Below are 20,585 nucleotides of genomic sequence, written 5' to 3' on the forward strand. Positions count from 1 at the left end.
AATATAGCAAAGGAAGACAGAAAATGTCCAAAATGTTTAAATAATGATATAGGAGATGAATTCCACTATCTTTTTATATGTACTAATCCAGAAATCAGTAACCTCAGAATTAAATATATTCCCGATTATTATATCAAATATAGCAGTGTCGAGAAAATGGCTGGTATTTTTGCATTATGTCATGTAGATTTACTGAAAATGTATCTTTTTTTTTCTAAAGAGTTTGAGCAAATTATTTGTGTAATACCGTACCATCTCTGTTAACCATGTTTTTTCCCTTTATGTGTTTGAATTTTGTTCTTTATCAATGTATATATGTTTGTAGTTAAAATGCTGTATTGTATTCTCATGTTGCACTCTGTGCCTGAGTTATTAAATAAAGTCTTTGAATCTTGAATCTATATTTTCAGGTTAGTCAATTATAAGTATAATAAATGTTCGGTATTATTTAGAAGTTCAATACGAGAAATGTTAAGCTCGCTATTGTAATTTTATATTACAAAGTTGATTAATTCTATTTTCAGAATAAAAAAAATATACAGGACATTTTTCTTAATGCCACAAAATACCCGGCGACAAATTCATATTTTGTATATGGGAATTTATAACACTTTTAGTCCAATTATTGAATATTTAATTAAAATTTCATGGATAAAAAGAGCTTTATTGGCAGTGTAGGGAACCAAAAGAATTTTTTTTCAATATTCTTAAAAAAAAACCAAAAAGTTGAAAAAGAAAAAAATGATGATTTAAGGTTGATGCCCGATGCCACTCAATGGATTTTTTGCCAACCAACACAAAATTGATTGATTGTTGGGTTTAACGTCCGAGCAGCAATATTTCATCTATATTCAGACGATGAACGTGTGATGGATGATTAAATGAACATGAAATGATGATGAAATGAAAAAAAAGGATGGGAAACAAATACAATAGGGTCGACAAATTTTGATTGGCACTAGAAAAAGGGAGGGATGAGTAAGGTCGGGCAATTTAGCCTCTTCCTACTCCTATCAAATACCACAGCAGGGTTCTTTAACGTGCGAGGAACGTGGCATCTTTCCCAACACGGTGCACAACTATGGTTTGCGGTCAGGTTTTCCGTATTATAGCCTGACAACCCCAGCATGTAACACGCCAGGGGTATCCCATTCCACCACCCCGGGGCACACATCCCAGTTGCCCTGTGGGCAGAGCGCCTAGCCCCCGGCTAGGTTTCTGAGTACGATATAGTTGCCTTTTACAACAAGGTTAGCGCTGCTGCAGGCCTATTCTTTTAACACCCCGACCTGCACAGGGCAACACAACATTGACATCACCAAGAACTATCCTATATTTTAAGTGTAAACCATACATAGGTTATGCTAAAAATGGTTAAAAAACCCTGAAATCTCTGGATTTCCCGGGGCTTTGTTTCCTGGGCCCCCACCAGGGCTGCGCAATTGGACCCTGCTTGGGGATTTAAGGCAGCCCGCAAACTTCCAGTCAGATCTTCAGATTTTTTCAACAGAAGTCACTTTCATCTCTGACATTGGAACTCTGTTCTTTTATTGACATAAATTCAAAACCCCTGATATTAACAATGTCAACTTCAATTGTAATTCAACTTCAATTGTAATTTAACAGATTTAATGGAATGTGTAGGATATTTAAACCTTTTTTGTATATTTTCAGATTTATGAAAAAGATCAAAGGAAGATTTGATGAGGAGGAGGAGGTAGAGGATAGTGGGGGAATAGAATCAGCTCAGGAGGTGGGGGAGGGATTTCTGATGACAGAAGAGATAGGCAAAATAAGGCTCTAGAGCATCTAGTTAGTTAGCTTATGCAAAACTTTTCTGTATATATTTTCAGAGTTATGAAGAAATGAGAAGTTGAAGATGGTGAGGAGGTGGAAGGAGGATGGGAGGCCAAGTTGGCAGAGGAAGAAATGTTTGAGAGAGAAGAGGTATGCAAAATAAGGCTCTTGAGCATCTAGTTAGTTAGTTTCCATACTGTTAGGCATGACAACTCAAAGGATATTAAAAAACACATTGGTACTTGATGATTAAACCCTGCTTCAAAGTGCCAGGTGGAATATAGGCTAGAAACCACTAATTCCACTTCCCATAGGCTTCTATGCTAATTTCACAATATTCAATGGCTTCTCTGGACTTTACCTTAACTTTAACCTGCAGAGGACTATATATCAGCATGATTCTACATATCAAAGCTCACAATTCTCAGAATGGCATGTGGGGTTAGCAGACTTGCAGTGTAGTACTGGTCACCGGAAGTGGTGTGTCTGTAAATAGCATGGGAAATCCCAGTGTTTTCACAAGATAGGGGTATAGTTAGAAATCATTATGGAGATTAGGCTTCACATCACAAGAAACAAAATGCACCTATAAAATGTACAGAAATGTTTTTCCTTTCAGAAACTGTTTAAATTTTTTAAATGAGATGAGAACTTTTTTCACAGCACTATGAGGAACAGGGGTAATTTCTGCGAAGGACTATTTTTGCGTACGTTCCAAATGCTCATTGGTTGAATTGGTGGTCTGTAACCTATATGAAACAATGTCCCTTTTTTGAAAATGGGATTTTTCCTTCTCCCAACAAGTTTTTAAGCTGAGGAATATTAACGATAGTTCAGTTTTATTGCAAATAAAATACAATTTGCCATTTATTGAGGTTAAAATACAGTAATAGTTTCATACTGAGTATATAGTCCAGATGCAAAAGCATAGGAGTCGATCTGCGGAATGCCCCTCCCCTGAAATTTGAGGATATATATTTGCCCCTGTGAAAAAAATCAAATAAAAACTAAACACACCTTAACATCAGCTCAAAAAGATCCTTTGTCAAAACATAAAGATACTGATTATATGTTACAAAAATAAAAGATCAAATTTTTTTATATATAAGTCCAGAAGGAAGGCTTCATTTATTTCCTTTTTACATGGAGGGGTATTGAAAAAAATAATAAACATTGAAAATAACCTGCCAACTTAGAGGAAGTTATAAAATAAAAGTATAAATATATATAAAGAGGGGCTTTGAATTTCGTTTTCTAATTTTTATAGAAGGTATTGAATTTTTTTCAAGGACTACAAGGGGGGAGATAGTTTTTTTTTCAAATTCTGTAAAGAGGGTCTTAATGGTTAAGCCTTAAAAGTGGATCTGCATGAGGCAAGGTAGTAGATGCTTTCAAAGGTAGACAGGAATCTAAAAACACTAGAAGCCTTGGTGTTCCAGGTGATCATAAAGTGGTAGTAACAAAAGCCATCTGAACTATCACTGATTTTCGGGGCTTTGAATTTCGTTTTCTAATTTTTATAGAAGGTATTGAATTTTTTTCAAGGACTAAAAGGGGGGAGATAGTTTTTTTTCAAATTCTGTAAAGAGGGTCTTAATGGTTAAGCCTTAAAAGTGGATCTGCACGAGGCAAGATAGTAGATGCTTTCAAAGGTAGACAGGAATCTAAAAACACTAGAAGCCTTGGTGTTCCAGGTGATCATAAAGTAGTAGTAACAAAAGCCATCTGAACTATCACTGAATTTCTGGTACCCCAAGGATTCTCAGCAGTAAGACTAGTGTTTTTGAATTCCTGTCTTCCTTCAACACCACCTCCTTGTGACCTTGCCTGACACTAAGTAACTTTTAATGTGATATTTGCTCTTTTATAACTAAAACTGTAAGATTTCTAAAATGTGATTGAAAATGCTGGCAGGAATTTTCATGCAGAATCTAAGAAACAATGCTAAGTAATCTTTAAGGTGATATTTGCTCCTTTATATCTTGAAATGTAAGAGATATCTGAAATGTGATTGAAAATGCTGGCAGGAATTTTCATGAAGACTAAAACAATATATCAAAATTAAACCAAAAAATAAACTTAAAAAACTTTGAGTTAGTGACACCCTGATTTCCGTCCTAAGAGGCCACAGAAAACACAACAATTTAGATGGAAAATGTGATTAAAAACTGAAAACGTCATCAAATTCCATTCATCAATTATAAAAAGTTGTGGATTAGAAGACAATGGTAAGATTTCCTGCGGTACATTTAGGTTCAAATCTGTCATTAGGGACCTGTTATTTTCAAGGGAAGTGGGGTCTTGATACTTCGTTTAACAAAAAACTGAAGTGGTCTAAAAAAATCAGGCACATAAAGGCAGGCTTTTAATTATATATTCTGGTTTTTAAACTTTTCCCAATTATAAGATTTTAAGAGGGGATGAAAGTTTATTTAAGTCCCCAAGGAGGGTTTGTTTTTTTTTTACATGGAGGGCTGTTCAGCAATTTTTGAGAACATTAAAAATTACCTGCCAACAAAAAAGGGGTATAAACAAAAGTATGACATATAAAAGGGGGGTTTAGATTTTGTTTTCTTTTTTTAAAAGGTGTTAATTGTTTTAAGTGTACAATCATTGGACCCTGTAACTACATTACCGGTATCAGTAATCCCAGGGTAAAATATGAGTTGTGGCCGACCTCTAGGTGAACCTTACTACCTAACTGTATTACTTCACTAAATTTGAACCAAAAAGCCCCAATTCTTTCAAGGAAACCAGTTGTTGTCAAAGCTCAATACACATCAATATTTACCTCCATTTTTTTCTGATTATTTAATTATCTTTCCACATATTGTTTCTGACCCAAGGAGGTGCTTAAAATTTGTATCCATATCCAAGAATGCTCTAAAAAATACCAATTTGAAAAAAAACATTCTTTCCTAAAAATACTTCAGTATGGAGATTCCCCAAAAAATACCTTTTTTCCCCATTCCTAAAAAAATATCTTTTCACAACCCCAGATGTAACAAAAATTAACCAAAAAATGTAGTCCTAACTCATGAACCCGACATCACAGGTGCCATTATTCAAAAACTGTAGTGATCTTAGGTTTAGGTCAACCCAAATCCTGATCAGTCTGGGGAATCCCCCAGATGATGACACTGGTTTTCCCCTAATTAGGTACCAGTCTTCTAGCTCCAGACACTGACCAGACAAGACATGACATTTTGACAGTTCCGGCAAAAATACAGAAACTGGAGCCTGAAGCACCCTAAAATAACTGCAAGTGGTACCAGTTACTTCACTGGCGCTGCGACTTTCCACCAGCTGTGGGGAGTCAATATAGAAAATTTTAGGTTTTCTGAAAATTTTCAGGAAAGAGCTGCCTTACAACATGGTCCAGCGGCAGCCATCTTTGTTCTGACCCCTTGTCCATGTTTGTGAAGGGAAAGGGACTTGGGTTTGGTCAACTGTGCTAGTGTTGGTGGATAAACACATAGGCACATCTGACATCTTTATATTATATTTTTCATTGTTGGTAATTTTTTCTTCTTTTTCTTTCCAATTTAACCTGGGGAATTGTTGGAAGGGACCCGGTGCTGTGAGACAGTAGGGCCTAGACAATTGGTTGATTTGGTAAATTGAAGGGGAATAATACTACCAACTCTTATTCAGTTATTGTTTTTCTTCATGTAAATATTTCTTTTTTTTTCGATTTAATCAGGAAAATTGTTGGAAGAGACCTGGCGCTGTGGGACAGTAGGGCCTAGACAATTGGATAAATCGCTAGCTAGAAAGGGAATAATAAACATTGTAATCTACCTATAATTTTATATGTAATTACACTGAAAGCCATCTTATCAAGCCTTTCAAACTGTGCTTCTAACAACACACATTGGCAAAAGAATTTCACCTGTAATTAGCAGCCAATGTAAAAATCTGGTTTTAGGACTATTTTGGAAACCTGCGGATAACTTTTTTTTATGGAAGAGGTAACAGCCATCAGCCACTAAGCGTAAGATGGGTACACAGGTAAGGGTGAATTGAATTATTGCTCTTAAGAGGAGCTTCTACAGCTCCCAGGTAGAGCGTTAGCGGGCAAATTCTTGATTTGAGGGAGAAGGGATCCCCAACTTTTCAAGACCTTAGTTAAATCCCTTATATAAGGGATAGTTAGTGTAAATGCTGAACTTTACCCCATATGAGGAGAAAAGTGATGGGGATTTTATAGATGACCAGTGGAAGTTGGGGGAAACCTTGAGCACCACAGGATTTAGATGGGAGTTTGGTGATGAGGGAAAGTCTTGGTCAGAAAGAATCCCTTCACCCCAGAGTTAAGTGAGCTATCCCTAGATGATATTGGAGAGCATGATTCAGTGTTTTATGTTACCCCTGGCCCCACATTACAGGCCACCCCATGGTCACACACCACTCCTGGCCCGAGACACCCCCACCCGAGACCAAGATCAGTGTCGAAAAGGTTGACCAATGACACCACACCAGTGGAAGGTTATGGTAGGGGAGCGAAGGTTAAAGGAGGGATACATGTGTTGGTAGTAGGAGTTACAACCAGAATAGGTCAAACCCTGAACGTAAGGAGGTGGAATTATCATCAGGTGGGAGGGGTCATTTCAAAGAGAGGTGGAGTAGTAGAGCAGACCTGAGTAAAGGGGAAACAGGGAGAGGTACAGGTAGGCCCTACGGTGGGAGTTTGTTTGTTTGTTTGTTGGGGTTTAACGTCCGAGCAGCAATATTTCAGCAAAATTCAGACGATGAACATGAAATTGATGATAAAATGATCATGAAATGATGATGAAATGAAAAAGGGATGGGACACAAGGACAATGGGGTCGACAAATTTTGATTGCCACTGGAAATAGGGAGAGATGGTTAGAGTCAGGCAATTTAGCCTCCTGTGGCGGAGCCCTATGGTTCCTACTCTGGGAGAATACCACAGTAGGGTTCTTAAACGTGCGATCTTTCCCAACACGGTGCACCACCATGGTTTGCAGTCAGGTTTTCCGTATTATAGCCTGACACCCCCAGCATGTAACACCAGGGGTACCCCATTCCACCACCTGGGGCACACATCCCAGTTGCTCTGTAGGCAGAGCGCCCTAGCCCCCGGCTAGGGTCCTGAGCACTATTTAGTCGCCTTTTATGACAAGCTTAGCGCTGCTGCAGGCCTATTCTTTTGACATCCCAGACCTACACGAACTGTAGGGACGAACCTTATAGAGAAAGTAGGGGGATGTATTTAGGGGTAGGCCCCAGCGTGTAAAACGCCATCGGGCAGAATAAGTGAGCAACCCTACTCAGGTTGTACAAGCTCAGCACCTATGGGTAGAGATGATTGGGAACAGGATGAGAGAGGGAGGGGGAATGCCAAAAGCATTAAAATATGATGGGAAGTCTAACTGGCAAGCTTTTATGCCAAGTTCTCCTGGTACTCAGAGGTAAATGAGTGGTCCCCACAGGAGTGCATGGACCAGTTGTGCTGGGCCCTGGAAGGGAAGGCCTGTGAGAAATACGCACTTCTGGTGGAGCGCAATCACAATATGGCTTATGGTGACTTGGTCAGAAAGTTGGAAAAACGGTTTGGGTTTAAAGAACTCCCAGAGATGGCCCAAGTGCAGTTCAATATTGCCCAATAAGCACCAGAAGAGTCCCTTGAAGACTGGGCAGACAGGGTATTAACCCTGGCGACTAAGGCATTCAGGTCTCTCCCAGATCCCCACATGTACCAGCAGGCAATTCTGTAATTCTGCCAAGGTGCTGCAGACAAAGAAGCAGGGAGCTATGCTTCCAATATACACACCACAAGCATTGAGGAGGCAGTTGATAAGATGCGCTGGTTCCATTATAACCGATAAACTATGTATGGTAGAGGGCCCAGAAGGGAAGTTAAAATGGTGAATTCCGAAAGAGAGTGGAGTAGCCACTCAGAGAGTATGTGCAACTGCAGAGGGGGGGAAGGCAAATCAGACTCCCTGGAAGTATGAAATTGAACCGCTTGAAGGGAAAATTGCGGAGCTAAGGAGGCTGATTACTAATATGGCTAGCCAATTCAGGCCCCAGCCTCTCGTAGCCCATCCCCTAGCTCTAAGGGAGGAATGAATTTTCACTGCCAGCAAGAAGGTCACCATAAGAGGGAGTGTCCAAATAGAAGGCCAAATCTAGTCCAACCTATGGTAAGCAAAGCCCAGAACTTTGCCTTGCCCCATGCCCAGATATTTCTGATCATCTAGCCCGAATGCCTATACATTATTATCACATGATATAAACTGGGACAACCTCAACTCCAGAAAAGGGTTACGAATCTTGAGGTCTGATGACAGCGAGTTGGATAAGGAAGGGGGACAATACTTCTTTGGGGCGTCAGTCAATAAGGACAACTCGTCTAGTAGTTATGTGTCAATAGGTGCAAAACTCATTGCACAAATTTTCAATATTTTTGTAGAAATTTTACGAATCAAATTTCATTCCTCTTCTCTATATTATTTTTGTAAGCAATTAAGGAATTAGACCTGAGATTAATATGTCAAATGTCACAGATGGATTAAAGTTACCCTCTTTTAATTATTATTGTTCAATTGCTTAATTAGAGGGACTAATGTTTTTCATTTTTCATTTAATTAATATTTCATAATTAGCTTTTGGCATATTTCAAACAAATGTTAATATTGCTCAAATATATACCAGTCTTGAGCAATTGTCAGTTTTGGACCATAAATAGACAGAAAAAAGAAAATGAAAAAAATGATAAGAGTAAAATATAGAATAGAGTTAGAAACATTAACAGTGAAGTTAACAACAGTACAGAAGGAATACAGTAGAATCTACGCAGTCATCTAGTTCCAGTCACTCCGAATCATCCGTAACCAGCTATCCGCAAACGTTACTGATTCATTAGACTTCCAACGAACAGATTCCAGTACACGCCGGATCAGAACTTAACCTTCTGGACTTTATCAAAATTCATTAAGATTTGGATTTAGTGAATTTGGACATTGTTAAAATTTAAAAATTAACATTATAGAACCAAAAACTGTGACAATCTTAGTGCATTTTATATTTTGTTTACTTTTGGCTATTGTTATTATTAAATTGTTGAAACTTTATTCGTAGTTACTTTACCACAGATCAGTAAAAGAGTCTTAACCTACACACATATCCCGAGTCACTACAGCCAAGCATACAGAGTTAATGTCCCTAACCTCGTGCTCAACTGGCTCTTGGTGACAGATGACACCATACGCCTGAATGAGGGGGAGATAACAATTGGTAATGATGCTGAGTTTAAAAAGGGGTCGAAATAGGGCAAAGATCAGGAGCACAAAGTGGACCCTCCCCCTCCCCAGACCTTGGAGGAGCTAGTGAGTCAAAAAGGGAAATGGGAGGAGGGTATAGGGGATCATAGGGCAGTAGGTACTGGAACAGTAGGGGATAGGGCAGAGTCACCTAGTAAAGCCCGTGGGATGACAGAGGGATGGGAACAGGAGGATTCTATGAACCTTGTGGAGGGTTAAGTATCAGGGACTAAGGAAATAGAGCCTGGGGAAATTGAGAATGTATCAGCCAGACATGTAGTTGGAGGGAATGTTTTAAGAATCCCTGTGAAGATCAAGGGTCAGGGGATGACAGCCATAGTGGACACTGCTCCGGCAGTCACTAATAATAAGGACGTAGGAAAGTATTTCTTTGAAGCAACATCTTGTAGGGACATCCCCCATTACTTCTAGACAAACGCTATCATGAAAGCTGGATAAAAGGCCTTGAAGCCACTAAGATAGATGAAAACATAAGAGATCCCCCAATGCCACCCAGTATTCCCATTCACAACATTAAGCAATCCCATTGAAATGGTCTTATGTCAATTAAAGGTGACGAACACACAGGAGATTCCCCCTTGCCACCCAGTATTCCCATTCACAACATTAAGCAGTCCCATTTAAATGGTCTTATATCAATCAAAGGTGACGAACACACAGGAGATCAACCCAGTATTCCCATTCACAACAGTGAGCAACCCTTTAGAAAGGTTCTTATGTTGATCAAGGGTAAAGAAAACACAGGGGATCCCCAAATGCAACCTCATACTAGGATCACCATTCACATCCAACAAGGGTTCCATGTTAAGGGCCTTATGTCCATCAAAAATGATGAACAAACAGGAGACCCTCCAGCAATGCCACTAGGTTTACCTAATCAGGGATGGGTGGTATCCAGGGAGAAAGGTCTAACCCCCACCAAAGTAGATGAGCACACAGGGGATCCCCAATATCACCTAAGATGTACAAGCAGGAAGGGAAGGAGGCTTCAAACAATCTCCAAAAATCAGGAACTGTAATAATTAGAAATGTGTTGTGTGAAAACAGTTCCAGATTCCAATGGCAAGGATTTAAGGTCATTTTTCACACAGTGAAACAAGTGCCACTTGTTTCCAACAATATGTTTAAACTCCTTTATTCATGTAATTTTCCACATACTGATAGTTACTATCACTTCCCAAGCTTTGAAATTGGGTTTTACCATACCTGGGAAAGTCCCATTAGGTAGGTAAATAGGGTGCAGAGGTCAGGACCTTTATTCAATGTGGGTGCGATCCTGGTTAAAACGAGTTACTCAGTCCTGGGATACAAAGTCCAGGGAGCAGTTCAACTACCCTCAGTTCTCATAAACAGACTATTGTTTTGTTGGTTTGTTGCATTCTGATTGACCCTCACTTCCCCCTAATAGTCGAACCCAAAACTTTCCAGGTAAAAGGAAGGGGAGTGCTGTGCATAGGTTACTTGGAAGGCTAGCAAACTAGTGTTAAGCATTTTCATGTACATTGTACGTGCCGAAGGACTGCATTTCCTAGAGAGGGAATTGTATCATAGAAGTGAACAAATGTAGTTCAAAGTACATGTATGTTACCCCCATAGTGGAAAGTTATGTCCTGTGAGTGTTAATTTTACTTATGTTATATTAGGTAATTAGGATTTTCAAGAGATATTTATTCTAGCAGTAATGGGTGGGGTGGGTTTTTCTATATTGGTTGCTGATTTTAGATGTATGAGGGAAAAAACATTTTTAACCTGCATAAATACCCATTTCTTTTTGTACATAGCAAACCAAAGGGTGGCTGCCAGCACTGATTTGTGAATCAATTAAATAACTGGACTATATAGGGGATAACCCCCTTGATGTTGAGGAGAGAAGTGTGTTTGGAAGATATCTTTTGGGTTATAATATTGAATTTCACCTTTTTAGCCATTAGATATTTATTATTCAGACACAGATATTTAAAATATGTAAATGCATAATTTTTGGACCAGACTGTTTTGAAAGGATCTGGCTGCACATTCAAATAATATTTTAAAAAATTAAGTCAAAATAAATATTTCAAAATTCATCCAAGCTTTCTAGTTTTTCTAAATCAAATGGTCACCCCCTTATGTATGTTTATAATTTGGGATAAAGTTAATTTAGATGGTCACAATGTCAATAGTTTTGAATTAACTGGTACCACTTACTTGCAGTTACTTCGGGGTGCTTCAGGCTCCAGTTTCTGTATTTTTGCTGGAACTGTCTTGTCTGGAGCTAGAAGACTGGTACCTAATCAGGGGGAAACCAGTGTCATCATCTGGGGGGATTCCCTAAACTGACCAGGATTTGGGTCAACCTAAACCTAAGATCACTACACTCCCCTCCGTCTTAGGCCCTCCCCTTACTATCCTTGGGAAAAGTATCAAAGCATGACATTACTCTTATTGAATTATTCAATGAAAATTATTGCAGACAAGGATAGTAAAATGAAGGAAAAGTGCAGCGAGTTAGGACCAAACAACTAGGTACCAGCAACTTTATTTTGAAGAACATTAGGTATTTTATTCTCTTTAATTGTGCTTTAAATCTGTAATATCTGAGGTATTAATGCTTTCCATGTTCTATATTTACCCAAGCTGTTCACTTCAAGAACTGTTGGAATGGACTGTATCAGTCTATATGTCACACCTTTACTGGACTTGTAAGATTGCAGGTATTATCACAGTTATATTGGCTGTCAATGAATGAATTTTTTTCAAAGTTGGTGGCTGGCTTTAATTGATATGGGAAATACATTGTAAGCAATTTAGGAATGTGTCCATTATCATCTTCCTGTAGGGATGGGAGTATACCTAACACAATAATGTATGTAAGTGTGTGTTGAACATATACTTCTGGTTCATGTGCTTCAGGTCAACAGGTCTAGTGTACGAAAAATTCTGTTATAGATTTTGATCATTTCTGTCAGACCACAACAAGCAGTTTAAGTAGAAATGATCACTGTGATATCTTGTAATAATTGATTGAGCTATTCAAACCTTAAAAGACAGTGTTTAAAGGTGACAAGGTATTTTTTTAATAAAATAGAAAATTAGAAAAAAAATTAATTTAAACTTTAAAAAGAAAAAAAAAATAATAAAAATTTTTAAAATGTATTAAAAATTCAGATAAAAATATTAAAAAATAAATAAAGAAAAAAAGAAATAAAAATTAAAATAAAAAATAGTTTGTAAAGTGTATAAAAAGTTTAGCTGATTTGTTGTTTGTTGTCAAAATGAAGTTTGTTTACCCAACACCTGGGTTATAAGTACTGTCTTTCTTTTTTTCTCTGATTTTTTCTAAAAAAGTTTTTCTCTGTCACTTTAAAAGCTGTTACAATTTAATTGACAAGCAACTAGCATCTAATTAAACTTGTGAACATTAAAGCACAATTAAAGAGAATAAAATACATAATGTTCTTCAAAATAACACTCCGAGACATTTAGGTTTCCCAAACACAAGCTTAACTCACGGTAGACAATGACGAAAAATAATAATATTGACAAATAATGAAGAAAGAAAAAATAAAAAATGAAATTAATGAAATTATATAAATAATAACCAAAAAAAAAAAAAAAGTTAAATCAAGGAAATAATCAAAGAACAAAAATAAACGAACGCTTCTATCCTGCGTTTAAATGAACACAAAACAATTTGTAAAGGCACGATAAAATGGGAAACATGAATGTTTCAAGGAGTGTATTAGCACGAGTTATGTCCAAGTACTCAGGTACTGAGCCAATTAATACAAAGATAAATTTTAAGCTGAATTTTCACAAATTTAAGAGCAATCCTTGATCCCTTATTAATACATAAGAAAACGTTAACATATAATAAAAATATAACAACATACAATACCAACCCCAGAAAAGATCGAATAATAAAGGTCTAGAGCAAGCTGCTACAGTGAAACCTGCCCATCTGATTTTGGACTTTAAAAGTCATTCCATTGAGATTGGTGACAAAGATTCAAAATACAGTCAAACCTGTCTTATGTGACCCTTCAAGGGTGTAGGTAAAAAAAGTCACATAAGACAGGTGGTCACTTAATACAGGTTTGACATCTAGGATTTTTTAAAAACACTTTAAAGACAAACGTTTTCATGATAACTTTAATATATACATGTACATGTATTGCACTTGTAAAATAAAACACAGAATGATACATTAATAAAAATTAAACATGCATTTAACAATATTAAAGAAGTGTTTTAGGTAAATAAAAATACGTCATTTTATCAATTTAAAATTATCTTTTAGTCAAATTGAAATACAATGTAAAAATAAAAATGTACTGTACATTAAATAAAAATAAATTCTTTATTTTAACGATTATAAGAATCTGTCACTTAAATTAAAAACAAATAAAAACAATCCAATTTTAGTAAGTTCTAAGTAAAAAGTCAATCTAATCTAAAACAATTTTAAAAACTAAAAAACATTATTAACATGATAAAGTTTTTTTTAGTTTCTCTCAGCTGCAAAAAAATCTGTTATGTTAGTTTGTTTACATTGATTTGCACAAGTATATTTAGTTCATCTTCAGCTTTACAGATGCTCTCTAAAATCATTGAAGAGCCTAAGTGTTTTCCAAAGAGCTTAAGCTTGGTTAACAAGTCACTGGCCTCGATTTTAGATATTGGGGCCGCTGCATCACTTGTATTGTCGTCGTTGTCATCACTACCACTGTCGCTGTCCTGTGATTTGAAGTGGTCTAGCAGATCATTTCCTGACATTTCCCAATTTATTTCATTTGTATCACAAGTGCTTACGGTGCTGTCAATACCTAAAAGTTCGTTAAATTCACAACCGAATATCTCGCGTGACATCTTTAGTGCTGCTAACGGAATATTATCATCCTGTTCATCATCACTTAAGCTTTCTTCAGTTTCAGTTTCAGAGACAAATCCATAGGTTGTGTTTTGCTGGTTGTGTTGGCTGGAAAGTTTTTTATAATAACATTGGGTAGCTTAACCTCAGGGTGACATGGAGCATTATCAACAAATAACAAAATCTTTCGTTTCTGGCGTTTCATTTTCCTGCCAAGTGTTTTTACAAACTCTGTATATTTTACTTGTCATCCATGCCTTTTTGTTGTTTCTATATGTGACTGGTAGTGTTTTGGAGTCAATGTTTTTAAAACATCTAGGTTGTCTGGATTTCCCAATCACAACAGGTTTTATTTTTTCTCCCAACATGCTCGAGCACAAGGCAACAGTAATACGCTCCTTGGACTGCTTACCTCCTGCACAATCCTCACCACTAAAATGAAAAGTTTTTTTGCTTGTGTCCTTATAAAAAAGTACGGTTTCATCCATATTAAATATATCCTTTGGTAGAAAACCTTCACAAAGTGTAGGAAGTTTCTTTTTCCACTCATTCACAGTCTCGTTATCCACGTCCCCTCGTTCACCACTCATTGTTCCAAATTTTATGTTGTTTCTTATAAGAAAGGATTCTAACCAACCATTAGATGCTTTAAATCTAGTAATCCCTAAATCCTCTGCAAATCGTAATGCCTTTTCTTTTAGAAGTGGTCCTGTCACATTAATTCTTCTACTGACGGCATCTTTAAAAAACTCCAAACATAAGTCATTTATATCTTGGTTGCCGGTCTTATGTCTTTTCCGTTTTGATGAGCCCGCTATGTTTTTCTCCAAATCCTCGAGAACTTCAGCTTTACGATTTCGCAAGTTTTGAATCTGTGTTTTTCCTACTCCAAAACTTTCAGCTTCTTTATATGCTGGACTTCCATTGTCCAACAATTTAATTGCCTCTACTTTTTGTTCTAACGTTAAAACTTTTCTTTTCGTCGCCATTTTCGTATCTAATGTAAACTGTTTTCAACTGATAATTATTCATACGTCAGTATTTATTTCTGCGAGTTTCCGGATATTTTCGTAAATTTGACGAAATTTTTTGTTTTAAAATTACTTTACTTCCGGTTTTCGAACACTTCCTCTAAAATCAAAAGGTCGCGTAAGTCAGGTTTTTTAACCATTTAGACATGAATAATACGGTCGCTAGTCGCGTTACGCAGGGAGTCGCTTAATACAGTTAAAAACAATAGAAAAATGAATTGGGGGGACCTAAATTAGGTCGCATAAAACAGGTGGTCGTTAACACAGGTTTGACTGTACGTTTAAATTGAAGTCAACATGATTTTACTAAGCCAACAAAGAATTCAGAAACAAATGAAATAAGAAATAAATATACTGTAATAAAAGAAATATTACAGTAAAATCTAAATTTGAGAAAAAAAAATCATGTCTGTTGATTTCATAAAGTGCTCAATTTAAACAGGTTTTTGGATTGTTCAGTTTACACAGGTTTCACCAAGTTTTCTGGGGCTGGCTGCAATGTAGCTGATTATGGTCAGTTTTAGGATATATGAGGGTGTTAAAAGAATAGGCCTGCAGCAGCACTAAGCTTGTCGTAAAAGGCGACTAAATAGTGCTCAGAAACCTAGCCGGGGGCTAGGCGCTCTGCCCACAGAGCAACTGGGATGTGTGCCCCAGCTGGTGGAATGGGGTACCCCTGGCGTGTTACATGCTGGGGTTGTCAGGCTATCATACGGAAAACCTGACCACAAACCATAGTGGTGCACCGTGTTGGGAAAGATGCCACGTTCCTCGCACGTTAAAGAACCCTGCTGGGGTATTTGATAGTAGTAGGAACCTTTGTGCTCCGCCACAGGAGGCTAAATTGCCCGACCTTACCCACCCCCCTTTTTCCAGTGGCAATCAAAATTTGTCGACCCTATTATCCTTGTGACCCATCCTTTTTTTTTCATTTCATGTTCATTTTATCATCCATTACATGTTCATTGTCTGAATATAGCTGAAATATTGCTGCTCGGACGTTAAACCCCAACAAACAAAGGATATGAGAAAATGGCTATAAAACACACAGTCATAAATCAAAGAACTTACAATACAGCATTCAAAAACAGACCAAATAAATCCAACATCCAGAAACAAATATACTACAAAAATGAAACACATGAGATATATACAAAATATACATAAATGAAAATTATATAATTGAGAACAAAGTACAATTAACTTACTCTGAGGGTAAGAATAGCCTGCAAAATGTCAGAAGAATCCTAAGTCAATGTCTTTCCATTTCAATATTTTTTCGAAGTTATATACATCCAACCAAACTCTTGGTATTGTCCGAGTTGTTTTGTAAGTGGCTGAGAGTCATAAGTGTCACATTGAGAATTATAATCGTCTACCACAAGGTGCCTCTGTTAAAAGAATAATTTACATCTTAATCAAATAGCTCATACTAATATCTCCAAAACAATAGACACAAAACACAATTGACATTGTATATAAATAGTTATAAAGTCATATTTTGTGTAAATTTCATATAAAAATAAAAACAAAACATGTCTAGAGGGAGATCAAATGTCGTTGATACGTCAAGTTTTTGAAATTTGCAGCTTAGAACATGGAACTGGAGGTTCTTAAAGGCCTGGCTTGATGAGCAACATTTTATATTTTGTAAAAGTGTTCATGTATTTTTCACAAATAGAAATTTCTAACACTCATATCTAACAAACAATTGTATCAGCTTTCACTTTTTATTTCTTTGATTAAAATTCTAACACTCTTATATTATATTAACTTTAAAAGAATTAAGTAAAAAACTCACAAGATAGAATGTCTCACCTGGCTTAATGATAAAATTCTACCTAGAGAGCTATTTAAATTACTTATCTACCTAAATTTGTATTGAAATTGGAACTGGTCTATTTCAACCAGCTGTAGTTGTTGCATGTCATCTTATATATTTGCTTCCAAATTCATGGAAGATGAAATATGATTTGTGACAAATTGGAAGATTTGAATGAAAACTTTAACATTTTATGTTTTTTGGTGTTTGTATTGGTGTTGGTATTTAGCTTGATCATGGTATTAAATATCTCAATTCATCTAAATTTTAAAAAATGGTAATTTTTTCAAGAAATTTATTGCTAGGTTGCACTGCATTATACATTTAGGAACAGAACTATATGAATTTCAGACTTCAAATCTTGCTTTTGTCAGCTGTAGATTTATTCTGAAGTATGTTGTTTACATTTTTATTGTTAAAGTTAAATAGAAATTATGAAACATGTGTTCCTCAGCTTGGCTAGTGCTTATGTGTTATATACATATAAAGATGTATTTAGCGATGTGTCATTGCTTAATTTAATGTATTATTAAAACTGTCAATCAAAACATTTCATTAAGGAATGTCCTAGATATTGACTTTAGCAGAACCTTAACTAAAGAATAGATCTTACCCTCTTCCCAAGACTATGACATATCACTGAAGTTCAGTAACTGCATCAAAATATCTCTTGAACGAGGCTGCGCAGCCAGGGGGAATATGTGTCTGGACCAAGACCTCAAGCCATTCCTCATATTCCAAAAAGTACAATCTGAAATAGAATATTTACATTTTTTGTACTTCTTACACTGTTAATGATGCCATGCTATATTGCCATTCTTTGGAAAGCCTTTACTTAAATATTTGAAATATCTAATTAATCAACATATATAAGTATACTGAGTGGGTAATTAGCATGAATAGTTTTATAAACAAAACATTCAACTTCTAAAATTATACAGATCTTCAGCAAATTTCATGTAAGATGAAATGTGATTTGCTGATTGTAATGGTAATCAGAACAGAAAGTAGACTGAATTGTTCTTAGATCCTCCTTGCAGTGACAGAATGGAAAAATGGGTAGGTCTAATTTGAATTAGATTAATTGCCAAGCAGATAAAATGAGGAAAGGGTTTGTGTTTTTTGGACTTACTGCACCATCATTTTGACTTTCAAGTGTTTTTTTTTTTTTATTTTTAGGGGAGTTTGATCTTTTTTATTGTTGGGCAAACAAGTTTATATGTACTTCTCTTATGTACTCTGATAGTGGTTTAAATGAATTTCTCACTTGCAAAAAATAAGCAAAACATGATCTAAATAATCCATGAAAAAGCTAATGCTATTACATTCTTATGTATCCTACATGCTTAAAATAGATTTGACCCTTGACCCTTACTTAATATTTGACCTTTACCTTAGATTTGATCATTCCTGTTTCATGTCTGGACATCTCTTTTGACCAGGACACATAGGTTATATAGCTCAGGGTAGTTCAGGTATTTCCTGTCACAAAACAACAGCCATCTTTGTCAAATCCTACAAGTCTGTCAAGTCCTAAAATAGCAAGAAAGTAAAATATTGGAAACAAATTGAACAGAGCTTTGATATTTAAGTAAAACAATAAAAAAAAAAACATTATTAAAACATGCTTATCATATTCTTGAAATGTTAATTTTCAGTGCATTTCAATGAAACTGTAACTCAAACATCCAGCATGATATGGAAAATCTTGACTGTTTCACTTTATTCTGATGGTGCAAATAGTCAAAATTTTCAAAACGATTGGTCAACTGATGTACGAGTTACAGCCTCTGAAACAGTTTTTTTTTGTATTTTTCGCATGTGCATCTTTGAAAATCTTCTCAAAATTCATTGCACAGAATTGTTCCTTAGAGTATCCCACACACAATGACCGTTGGGATTGTTGATTCATGAAAAAACATGGCCACCATTACTAAAAAAAGAACATAGGGGTCAGATGGCAGTTTTTTGCAAGTAACTCAAAAACCATTGCCTTTAGCAAATTTCTGGCATGGGTAAAAATGTTAAACATCATGAGAAGGACCTATGCCAAAATTTTCAAAACAACTGGTCAACTGATGTAGGAGTTATGGCCCCCGAAACAATCTTTTTCTGCATTTGCAACTTTGAAAATCTTCGGCTCAAAATCTATTGCACAGAATTCAATGAAAGTTAGAATATATGTTCCTTAGAGTATCCCACACAAAATGATCGTTGGGATCGTTGATTCCTGAAAAAACATTGCCACCATTACTAAAAATAGAACATAGGGGTAAGATGGCAGTTTTTTTTGCAAATAACCCAAGAACCATTGCCTTTAGCAAATTTCTGGCATGGGTAAAATTGTTAAGCATCATGAGAAGGACCTATGCCGAAATTTCAAAACCATTCATTGACTAATGTAGGAGTTGCGACCCCTGAAACAATTTTTGTTGTTGTTTTTTTTACATGTACAACTTTGAAAATTTTCTCTAAAACCATTTAAGATCATTGAATGAAAATTAGCATAATAGTTCTTTGGTGTATTGTGCTCAAAATGACTGTTGTGATTTTCAATCCATGAATAGATATGGCTGCATATAATAAAAATGGAACTTGGGGGTCACAAGACAGGTTTTTGAAAAAAATTCAAAACTTGTTGCCTTCAGCAAAATTCTGGTTCAGGTCATGAAAATGCTATGAATAATTTTAGTTGATTTTAACTTAGCCTGTCTCATTCCTCGAGTTTTTCCAATAAGCAATTGGTTAACAAGGTGAGCGATTCAGGCTCTCTTGAGCTTCTAGTTTTCAGGAGAATTCAGGGAAAATGGGATTTTTCTTAGAAACACTGTCATCAATTGAATTTGTGTGCTATATAAGGGATTGTATACATGTATCACGCCAGTTTTTGATAAAATTGTACACAAAATGGATGAAACTTTCTCAAATCTAAGGATGCTATGCCTAAAAAATTGTCTAGATACACAGGTTTGTCTGTAGTCCGAGTGAAATTAGAGGTGAAACTGATGCCATCTTGTAGGCTTTATGTTTAACCAGTATTAAGACCGAGGAGACACAGTTGCTTTTATACATTTTATAGGAGTGGTCAATCCCTGGCTACATGCACGAGGAACCAGCCAAATTCCGATATTTAATTGAAATAGTTTAAATGAAACACATCTACATATCCAGCATGTGTCTTAATAAAAATATATCAATTTCAGTAACTCTGATTATAATTACCTTACAAGAACCTTCCCTTCAGGTCCTTAGTTGTGTGGTGGCCGAATGGTTGACTTACAACTTCACTACATGTGCACCACGAGTAGAGTTCAGATTTATGGCGCGAAATCGGGTATTGATTTGCAGTAGGATGTAACTGGCGCGAACTCAGGTATTTACATTAAGTACTCCCCCGTCGAAGAATCAGGCGGAATGTGTATAAGGTGTGCATATGAAGAAAAAATACACAAGATATTTTATTGCATTATCCAAGTATTTATACCTGATAATCTCAAGAAATTACTCTCTTGGAGTTTATAAAGAATGCCTTTGTAAGATACTGATAGTTCAAATTTAGTTGAAATGCAGTATGGAAAAATGGCGGGAAAAATTTCCCGAACTTTTTCCTTCTATTATCAGTAAAAAAATATCTACGTCACCGATGCATCAGGATAAATTAACTTTCCAGTTATTTTATAGATGTATTTGAATATGTTTGAGGCGAAAAAATACCAAATTGAGAAATAGGATGTGCCACTCTTTGCCTGATTCTTACACAGGCACACGTACTTTAG

The 20,585-nt window shown here is 36.2% G+C and overlaps 1 long non-coding RNA gene and 1 pseudogene across 1 annotated transcript in view; one reads left to right on the forward strand and one right to left on the reverse strand.

Moving 5' to 3' along the window:
* The window catches only part of LOC148597539 (uncharacterized), a 35,560-nt gene extending 15,392 nt beyond the window's left edge, over positions 1-20,168 (reverse strand). The window contains exons 1-4 of the long non-coding RNA XR_015919225.1: positions 20,032-20,168; positions 18,203-18,342; positions 17,423-17,560; positions 16,196-16,378 (exon numbers count right to left, since the gene is read on the reverse strand). This is a non-coding gene — a long non-coding RNA (uncharacterized LOC148597539). The remainder of the gene's footprint in view (positions 1-16,195; positions 16,379-17,422; positions 17,561-18,202; positions 18,343-20,031) is intronic.
* On the forward strand, positions 7,126-7,778 carry LOC148597540 (uncharacterized; annotated as a pseudogene).
* Positions 20,169-20,585: the final 417 nt, after the last annotated feature.

This window comes from Perna viridis, chromosome 15, assembly GCF_037379345.1.
Source record: "Perna viridis isolate PV_CMFRI_1.1 ecotype Kerala chromosome 15, ASM3737934v1, whole genome shotgun sequence".
Classification (NCBI taxonomy): domain Eukaryota; kingdom Metazoa; phylum Mollusca; class Bivalvia; order Mytilida; family Mytilidae; genus Perna; species Perna viridis.